Below are 7,500 nucleotides of genomic sequence, written 5' to 3' on the forward strand. Positions count from 1 at the left end.
CGCTATCGGTCTCGTGGTCATATTTAGTCTCAGATGGAGTTTACCACCCACTTGGAGCTGCACTCTCAAGCAACCCGACTCGAAGGAGAGGTCCCGCCGACGCTCGCACCGGCCGCTACGGGCCTGGCACCCTCTACGGGCCGTGGCCTCATTCAAGTTGGACTTGGGCTCGGCGCGAGGCGTCGGGGTAGTGGACCCTCCCAAACACCACATGCCACGACAGGCGGCAGCCTGCGGGGTTCGGTGCTGGACTCTTCCCTGTTCGCTCGCCGCTACTGGGGGAATCCTTGTTAGTTTCTTTTCCTCCGCTTAGTAATATGCTTAAATTCAGCGGGTAGTCTCGCCTGCTCTGAGGTCGTTGTACGAGGTGTCGCACGCCACACCGCCAGCCGGCTGTGCACGCTACCGAGAAAGTACCGGTATGCGAACCGCCAGGCGACAGGCGCGCATCGCACGTTTAAGGAGACGCGGCCGGCCACACAGGCGACCACGACACTCCCACGTCTCCGAAGCGGGACAAACGCCGCGCGCTTCAGTATACGTAGCCGACCCTCAGCCAGACGTGGCCCGGGAACGGAATCCATGGACCGCAATGTGCGTTCGAAACGTCGATGTTCATGTGTCCTGCAGTTCACATGTCGACGCGCAATTTGCTGCGTTCTTCATCGACCCACGAGCCGAGTGATCCACCGTCCTGGGTGATCTTTTCCTTTTCAGTCTCCCACTGTCTCTTTCAAGACAGTAGCATTTGCGGGACTGAGGCGTCTGACGGCCCCTGTTCCACTATTTTTTTTGTGTCCAACGGCCTCACAGCCGATGGGCGTCGTACGGCTCCACACCGGAGCGGACAGGCACTCGGGCGAACGTCATTCAAAACCGGCGCCAGGCGCCAGGTACCGCAGGCCAGCCGCTCCAGAGCTTCAGCGCTCGTACCACACAACAACAACACTTCCGCTAGTTTTGAGAGGCACGCGTGGTTCCGCACGCGGCGCACGGCCACTGCCGTACAGGTAGCGTGTTGCGCGACACGACACGCACATCGAAAGACATGCAGTCTAGTCGGTAATGATCCTTCCGCAGGTTCACCTACGGAAACCTTGTTACGACTTTTACTTCCTCTAAATGATCAAGTTTGGTCATCTTTCCGGTAGCATCGGCAACGACAGAGTCGATGCCGCGTACCAGTCCGAAGACCTCACTAAATCATTCAATCGGTAGTAGCGACGGGCGGTGTGTACAAAGGGCAGGGACGTAATCAACGCGAGCTTATGACTCGCGCTTACTGGGAATTCCTCGTTCATGGGGAACAATTGCAAGCCCCAATCCCTAGCACGAAGGAGGTTCAGCGGGTTACCCCGACCTTTCGGCCTAGGAAGACACGCTGATTCCTTCAGTGTAGCGCGCGTGCGGCCCAGAACATCTAAGGGCATCACAGACCTGTTATTGCTCAATCTCGTGCGGCTAGAAGCCGCCTGTCCCTCTAAGAAGAAAAGTAATCGCTGACAGCACGAAGGATGTCACGCGACTAGTTAGCAGGCTAGAGTCTCGTTCGTTATCGGAATTAACCAGACAAATCGCTCCACCAACTAAGAACGGCCATGCACCACCACCCACCGAATCAAGAAAGAGCTATCAATCTGTCAATCCTTCCGGTGTCCGGGCCTGGTGAGGTTTCCCGTGTTGAGTCAAATTAAGCCGCAGGCTCCACTCCTGGTGGTGCCCTTCCGTCAATTCCTTTAAGTTTCAGCTTTGCAACCATACTTCCCCCGGAACCCAAAAGCTTTGGTTTCCCGGAGGCTGCCCGCCGAGTCATCGGAGGAACTGCGGCGGATCGCTGGCTGGCATCGTTTATGGTTAGAACTAGGGCGGTATCTGATCGCCTTCGAACCTCTAACTTTCGTTCTTGATTAATGAAAACATACTTGGCAAATGCTTTCGCTTCTGTTCGTCTTGCGACGATCCAAGAATTTCACCTCTAACGTCGCAATACGAATGCCCCCGCCTGTCCCTATTAATCATTACCTCGGGTTCCGAAAACCAACAAAATAGAACCGAGGTCCTATTCCATTATTCCATGCACACAGTATTCAGGCGGGCTTGCCTGCTTTAAGCACTCTAATTTGTTCAAAGTAAACGTGCCGGCCCACCGAGACACTCAACAAAGAGCACCCTGGTAGGATTTAAACGGGGTCCGCCTCGGGACGCGAAAGCACCCCTTCGGCTCGCCCCACCGGCAGGACGTCCCACGATACATGCCAGTTAAACACCGACGGGCGGTGAACCAACAGCGTGGGACACAAATCCAACTACGAGCTTTTTAACCGCAACAACTTTAATATACGCTATTGGAGCTGGAATTACCGCGGCTGCTGGCACCAGACTTGCCCTCCAATAGATACTCGTTAAAGGATTTAAAGTGTACTCATTCCGATTACGGGGCCTCGGATGAGTCCCGTATCGTTATTTTTCGTCACTACCTCCCCGTGCCGGGAGTGGGTAATTTGCGCGCCTGCTGCCTTCCTTGGATGTGGTAGCCGTTTCTCAGGCTCCCTCTCCGGAATCGAACCCTGATTCCCCGTTACCCGTTACAACCATGGTAGGCGCAGAACCTACCATCGACAGTTGATAAGGCAGACATTTGAAAGATGCGTCGCCGGTACGAGGACCGTGCGATCAGCCCAAAGTTATTCAGAGTCACCAAGGCAAACGGACCAGACAAGCCAATCCGATTGGTTTTGATCTAATAAAAGCGTCCCTTCCATCTCTGGTCGGGACTCTGTTTGCATGTATTAGCTCTAGAATTACCACAGTTATCCAAGTAACGTGGGTACGATCTAAGGAACCATAACTGATTTAATGAGCCATTCGCGGTTTCACCTTAATGCGGCTTGTACTGAGACATGCATGGCTTAATCTTTGAGACAAGCATATGACTACTGGCAGGATCAACCAGGGAGCTGCGTCAACTAGAGCTGAGCAGCCGGCCGCCCGGGAGTGTGTCCCGGGGGCCCGCGCGAACACGCAAGCGTCCGCTCAATTATTCTGCAAACAGGAGGAGGCCGAGCTCCCCTGCACGATACACCTCGAAACCCTCTCAGGTCCCGGCGGCGCGCAGCGCCGTCCTAGGTACTTGGTCGGTTTCGAGAGAGGCGCAATCGCCCGGAGTTAGGCGAGTAGACGGTTTTAGTGCGAACACCCTTGCTCCCAACTGAGCTTGCCGCTGCCGACAGAGGCCCGGGAGCGTGCTGTCGTGGCATTGCCGGCGGGAGACAACACGCGCCACCTATGGTGACCGGCAGCTCCAACGCCAGCGCCACACAAGGGCAAAGCCCCACTTGGGTGCAGAAGCGAACTCTCCCAGCACAGCGCACGCGCCAACACGTCCGCACAACTGCGATACAAACCACCTGCGAGAACCGCTGGGGCGACCGAGCAGCAGACGGCGTCGCGGCGCCGAGTGCCAGGCGGCGGCGCATCCTCAACGCACACAGTCCTCAATCAGACCAGCACACTGCAGATGTCCACCGCGCTTCGCACCGGGCTCGGCTGAACCAACTTTGGCCGCCAGGCGCCGCGTGCAGGGTGCGCCGCAGCGTAGCTGCGCCGCCTGCCGGGCCCGTCGGCTGGCGCTCCTGCCACTCGGCGCCCCCCACCAGCCGCCTGTTGCGCGTGCGCCCACGCAGCGCGCGGCCAACACGCCGGGCGGCCCCCCTTCACCGGCCGGGAACAGTCCCACCAAGCCACCGCCGCGTATCGCTTCATACCCACATGGGCCTAGTCACGCGTGTGGATGTGGCGGGTACCGCTGAAACAACCGGTTAATAGCTGTACCGATCGTCGCCATCACAGATTCACCTCCAGCGTGAACAACCGCTCAACAACGGATTTCCAGTTCATTTGCGTATCTTGGGCAGTAAACGTAGATGTCCACCTACATTTGCGAATTCAACAATTCTTGCATGCCAGGATGTCATGTGTCACGACACGCTACATCAGACCACATACACACTGCGACATGTGCAGAAGAGAACACGTGGAAGGTGGCCCGCGCACGTATGCGATGTACCTTCCGCGATCCACTGTCAACCGGCATCTGCGGCATGTCCCAGATATGGAACGCGGTCCACCAGGGTAGCACTTTGTGTGAGGCAATACGACAAAGTCGGAATACACGCGTCACTACATCAGACGGCTCACGCTGACCTGACCTGACCTGACTCACCGCACCACCACCCCCAGCGACCCAGGGTGACATACAATGCGTTCGTACGTTCCTCCCACACGCCTCTACGGCGTACCACAGTGCAACCTAGCTGTTATTGGGAGACGAGACAAGTAGCATCAAGCACAACATATGGAAATTGAGATTCGACACCGTTGGGCACAGCCAGCGTACGGTCACACGTATCACACTACTTCACTCTGTACGTAACGACCGATGATCGGTACAGCGTGTGGGTTACGCGTACGACATCAGCGGACAATGGACACAGACCATACCACGACGTACACTGAGGGCGTCGACATCTGAATGCAACTGAACAGCTGCGAGGCTCATTTAACACTCAAACGCCAGACCGACCAGCTTGAGAGGACAGAGACACAAAGAGGGGGACAGAGGGGGACAGAGGGGGGGGGAGGGGGGGGGTCGGCGATATAGTCCTATTGCAGTACAATTGACAGTGGATAGCAGGAATATGTGGAAAGTAAGCAACACTCGCAAGACATCTACATGAGGATAACAACGACACCAGAGATTCCGAGCAGTGAACTATGTTAGGCAAAGGGACAACGTGGGTTAGGTTAAGGGACAACGTGGGTTAGGTTAAGGGACAACGTGGGTTAGGTTAAGGGACAACGTGGGTTAGGTTAAGGGACAACGTGGGTTAGGTTAAGGGACAACGTGGGTTAGGTTAAGGGACAACGTGGGTTAGGTTAAGGGACAACGTGGGTTAGGTTAAGGGACAACGTGGGTTAGGTTAAGGGACAACGTGGGTTAGGTTAAGGGACAACGTGGGTTAGGTTAAGGGACAACGTGGGTTAGGTTAAGGGACAACGTGGGTTAGGTTAAGGGACAACGTGGGTTAGGTTAAGGGACAACGTGGGTTAGGTTAAGGGACAACGTGGGTTAGGTTAAGGGACAACGTGGGTTAGGTTAAGGGACAACGTGGGTTAGGTTAAGGGACAACGTGGGTTAGGTTAAGGGACAACGTGGGTTAGGTTAAGGGACAACGTGGGTTAGGTTAAGGGACAACGTGGGTTAGGTTAAGGGACAACGTCGGTTAGGTTAAGGGACAACGTCGGTTAGGTTAAGGGACAACGTCGGTTAGGTTAAGGGACAACGTCGGTTAGGTTAAGGGACAACGTCGGTTAGGTTAAGGGACAACGTGGGTTAGGTTAAGGGACAACGTGGGTTAGGTTAAGGGACAACTTGAGTTAGGTTAAGGGACAACTTGAGTTAGGTTAAGGGACAAATTGAGTTAGGTTAAGGGACAAATTGAGTTAGGTTAAGGGACAAATTGAGTTAGGTTAAGGGACAACTTGAGTTAGGTTAAGGGACAAATTGAGTTAGGTTAAGGGACAAATTGAGTTAGGTTAAGGGACAAATTGAGTTAGGTTAAGGGACAACTTGAGTTAGGTTAAGGGACAACTTGAGTTAGGTTAAGGGACAACTTGAGTTAGGTTAAGGGACAACTTGAGTTAGGTTAAGGGACAACTTGAGTTAGGTTAAGGGACAACTTGAGTTAGGTTAAGGGACAACTTGAGTTAGGTTAAGGGACAACTTGAGTTAGGTTAAGGGACAACTTGAGTTAGGTTAAGGGACAACTTGAGTTAGGTTAAGGGACAACTTGAGTTAGGTTAAGGGACAACTTGAGTTAGGTTAAGGGACAACTTGAGTTAGGTTAAGGGACAACTTGAGTTAGGTTAAGGGACAACTTGAGTTAGGTTAAGGGACAAATTGAGTTAGGTTAAGGGACAAATTGAGTTAGGTTAAGGGACAACTTGAGTTAGGTTAAGGGACAACTTGAGTTAGGTTAAGGGACAAATTGAGTTAGGTTAAGGGACAACTTGAGTTAGGTTAAGGGACAACTTGAGTTAGGTTAAGGGACAACTTGAGTTAGGTTAAGGGACAACTTGAGTTAGGTTAAGGGACAACTTGAGTTAGGTTAAGGGACAACTTGAGTTAGGTTAAGGGACAACTTGAGTTAGGTTAAGGGACAACTTGAGTTAGGTTAAGGGACAACTTGAGTTAGGTTAAGGGACAACTTGAGTTAGGTTAAGGGACAACTTGAGTTAGGTTAAGGGACAAATTGAGTTAGGTTAAGGGACAAATTGAGTTAGGTTAAGGGACAAATTGAGTTAGGTTAAGGGACAAATTGAGTTAGGTTAAGGGACAACTTGAGTTAGGTTAAGGGACAACGTGGGTTAGGTTAAGGGACAAATTGAGTTAGGTTAAGGGACAACTTGAGTTAGGTTAAGGGACAACTTGAGTTAGGTTAAGGGACAACTTGAGTTAGGTTAAGGGACAACTTGAGTTAGGTTAAGGGACAACTTGAGTTAGGTTAAGGGACAACTTGAGTTAGGTTAAGGGACAACTTGAGTTAGGTTAAGGGACAACTTGAGTTAGGTTAAGGGACAACTTGAGTTAGGTTAAGGGACAACTTGAGTTAGGTTAAGGGACAACTTGAGTTAGGTTAAGGGACAACTTGAGTTAGGTTAAGGGACAACTTGAGTTAGGTTAAGGGACAACTTGAGTTAGGTTAAGGGACAAATTGAGTTAGGTTAAGGGACAAATTGAGTTAGGTTAAGGGACAAATTGAGTTAGGTTAAGGGACAAATTGAGTTAGGTTAAGGGACAAATTGAGTTAGGTTAAGGGACAAATTGAGTTAGGTTAAGGGACAAATTGAGTTAGGTTAAGGGACAAATTGAGTTAGGTTAAGGGACAAATTGAGTTAGGTTAAGGGACAAATTGAGTTAGGTTAAGGGACAAATTGAGTTAGGTTAAGGGACAAATTGAGTTAGGTTAAGCGATAATCTGGTACAGCCACAGTTAGGTTAAGCGATAATCTGGTACAGCCACAGTTAGGTTAAGCGATAATCTGGTACAGCCACAGTTAGGTTTAAGCGATAATCTGGTACAGCCACAGTTAGGTTAAGCGATAATCTGGTACAGCCACAGTTAGGTTAAGCGATAAACTGGTACAGCCACAGTTAGGTTAAGCGATAAACTGGTACAGCCACAGTTAGGTTAAGCGATAAACTGGTACAGCCACAGTTAGGTTAAGCGATAAACTGGTACAGCCACAGTTAGGTTAAGCGATAAACTGGTACAGCCACAGTTAGGTTAAGCGATAAACTGGTACAGCCACAGTTAGGTTAAGCGATAAACTGGTACAGCCACAGTTAGGTTAAGCGATAAACTGGTACAGCCACAGTTAGGTTAAGCGATAAACTGGTACAGCCACAGTTAGGTTAAGCGATAAACTGGTACAGCCACA

The 7,500-nt window shown here is 51.5% G+C and overlaps 3 non-coding genes across 3 annotated transcripts in view; all 3 read right to left on the reverse strand.

Annotated features, from left to right (window-relative positions):
* Positions 1-358, reverse strand: part of LOC126330674 (large subunit ribosomal RNA) — a 4,222-nt gene extending 3,864 nt beyond the window's left edge. The window contains exon 1 of the ribosomal RNA XR_007563100.1: positions 1-358. This exon is cut by the window's left edge and continues 3,864 nt beyond it. This is a non-coding gene — a ribosomal RNA (large subunit ribosomal RNA).
* Positions 359-546: 188 nt separating this feature from the next.
* LOC126330668 (5.8S ribosomal RNA) lies at positions 547-701 on the reverse strand. The gene has a single exon (XR_007563095.1). It is a non-coding gene; the product is annotated as a 5.8S ribosomal RNA (ribosomal RNA).
* A 362-nt stretch (positions 702-1,063) lies between these two features.
* Positions 1,064-2,956, reverse strand: LOC126330661 (small subunit ribosomal RNA). The gene has a single exon (XR_007563088.1). It is a non-coding gene; the product is annotated as a small subunit ribosomal RNA (ribosomal RNA).
* Positions 2,957-7,500: the final 4,544 nt, after the last annotated feature.

Source organism: Schistocerca gregaria, unplaced genomic scaffold (assembly GCF_023897955.1).
Source record: "Schistocerca gregaria isolate iqSchGreg1 unplaced genomic scaffold, iqSchGreg1.2 ptg001327l, whole genome shotgun sequence".
NCBI classification, from domain to species: domain Eukaryota; kingdom Metazoa; phylum Arthropoda; class Insecta; order Orthoptera; family Acrididae; genus Schistocerca; species Schistocerca gregaria.